Below are 1,041 nucleotides of genomic sequence, written 5' to 3'. Positions count from 1 at the left end.
AGCTAATTAAGGTGTTTATTTAAATTGGCAAAAACTTGAGCAAATTTCCTTTTGCCGTTTGAAGACTCAGTTGACTTAAGTGATGCCACGATCTTATTATCCGATTTAGTTTCTACATAGTTATTTTTATTTCATTTTAAATTTGTGCCTACAAATTTGAAATATTATATAAAAATATTATTTCAAGTTTCAACACCAAAAATCACACTTTTTACTTTTAATATTTGATTGATAAATGTATTTTTTCGAATTGTAGACTGTTGTTGGAGTATTAATCTCAAATGTGAAATCGTTTAATTTGAAGTGTAGAAATTAAATATTTTTATTTCTAGGAAATATAGAAATTGGATCCTTCGATTTTTCGGATCGGTGCAAAAATCGGACTTTTTAGGGTGCAATAATAAGATTTTTCGATTTTTATTTTAAAAAAATTAAAAAATTTGAAGCACAGAAATCGAACTCTCTAATTTTAGTTTTTTCTTCGATTTTAAAAAATACCAAAAGATTATAATGTTGAGATATATCACTTATTTTATTTTTATAAAAAAATTAGTCCAAAAATCAATCACTAATTATTATATATTTATATAAATATATGTGTTATTTTACTCATTTTTAATATATATATTTTATTATTTCAATGTATATTTTATACGAATAATTAATTTAATAATTATTTGTCTTTCTACATGTATAATGTTTGAATTATATAATAGATATTCTTTTCATTTTATAGTTTCAGAACAAAAATGAAGGATAGGTCAACAAAAAGAAAAGTTATTTTAATAGTCTAAAAAATTATATCAAAAAGTAGAATTATCTTTACACATAAATTTTTTAAATATAATTTATGACTCGATACTACTCTTTTTTTTTTCCTTAAACTAACCATGATGATAATGGTGGTGGTGGTGAGTTTTGGTTTAACTTGGACTTTTGGTTGATTTTGGTTGATTTTGTTGTTCTGATGATGATGATGATTATGATGATAATAGTGGTGGTGGTGATGGTGGGTTCTAGTTGGGTTTGGGCTTCTGCTTT

This window comes from Arachis duranensis, chromosome 10 (assembly GCF_000817695.3).
Source record: "Arachis duranensis cultivar V14167 chromosome 10, aradu.V14167.gnm2.J7QH, whole genome shotgun sequence".
Classification (NCBI taxonomy): Eukaryota; Viridiplantae; Streptophyta; class Magnoliopsida; order Fabales; family Fabaceae; genus Arachis; species Arachis duranensis.
Note: the sequence above shows the minus strand (reverse complement) of the source record.